Source organism: Tupaia chinensis, unplaced genomic scaffold (genome assembly GCF_000334495.1).
Source record: "Tupaia chinensis unplaced genomic scaffold, TupChi_1.0 Scaffold149333_1, whole genome shotgun sequence".
NCBI lineage: Eukaryota > Metazoa > Chordata > Mammalia > Scandentia > Tupaiidae > Tupaia > Tupaia belangeri.
This window is the reverse complement of record NW_006209177.1, coordinates 3,176,548-3,177,667: the sequence shown is the minus strand read 5'-3', so window position 1 is coordinate 3,177,667 and position 1,120 is coordinate 3,176,548. Positions and strand designations below refer to the sequence as shown.

Here is a 1,120-nt window from a genome sequence, read left to right as displayed (position 1 = left end):
AAATCCCATTATTTGGATATTTGATCTTTTAATGTTATCTAATATTTCCTGTTTGTTGTCCTCATTTTTTGTTTTGTTTTGTTATTTTTTCATTCATTTTGGTAGGTTTGTCTAAATCAGATACTTTGTCTTTTAGATCAGAGAGCCTATCTTTTGCATGGCCTAATTTGCTATTAATACTATTGGGGGAGGATTCAGTTTCTTGTAGTAGAGTCTTCATCTCTAGAAGTTCTGTTTGATTCTTTTTTGTTTGTTTGTTTTGGTGTCTATCTTTTTATCTTCAAGTCATGGAATGATTTTTTTTTTTATCTTCTGAAGTTGGTTGTCTTTTTCTCTTGCATCTCATTAGGTTTAGTTACCACTCCGGACACGTAAGAATTGGAGGCAAAGAAATGTGGATTTGGAGGAATCTGGAGCCTGCTTGCTCCCCGCAGGCTCAAGATCACCCATCCCATATAGAAGCATTTATTAAATTAAGTCTTGCCTGTAGAAATTTCAGAAATTATCAAGGGCAGGGAGAGGGGTGGCTTGTAAGAGGAGTTTGGACTAAGTGGGCACTATGACATTGAAGACATCTAAATGGTATCTAGGGTGGGAGGATGTCAGATTTCCCATGTGAGGCATTTTTGACCCTCAAAAACAAAACAAAACAAAACAAAACCAAAAAAAGTTTAGTTACCATAAATACTCTAAATTCTTTTTCTGACATTTCAGTGATTTCCTCCTTATTTTTTTTTCACAGTTGGAGATGAGTTATTGTGTTTCCTTGTTGGGGAACTATTTCCTGGTTTTTTCAGAGTTGAAGCTCTTCTATGATTTTTAGTCATTCAGTGATCTTTTCACTTCTTGCTAATTCTTTGGAGTACGTTTCTTTTTTTTCTTTTCTTTTTTTTTTGAGAGGTTTTTGCTGGAGGGGGCACGCCACAATTCCTTCTCCTCCATTCTCTCAGGATCATGGTCACGCACGCACATGTGCCCGGCTAGAGTTTAAGCCACCAGGGCGGACCTCGAGCTGTGGTTGATTACATGGGCGTCCAGCAACATAGCCATTACGCTAACTGCTGGTCCTTGGTAGGTTTCTTGTAGCTGTGTGATCACGAATGCTTCCCTTTGTTGTGAA

General features: G+C 38.0%; 1 non-coding gene across 1 annotated transcript; it reads left to right on the top strand.

Annotated features, from left to right (window-relative positions):
* The first annotated feature begins 330 nt into the window (after positions 1-330).
* On the top strand, positions 331-459 carry LOC114006640 (small nucleolar RNA SNORA38). Its single transcript, XR_003548347.1, has one exon. It is a non-coding gene; the product is annotated as a small nucleolar RNA SNORA38 (small nucleolar RNA).
* Positions 460-1,120: the final 661 nt, after the last annotated feature.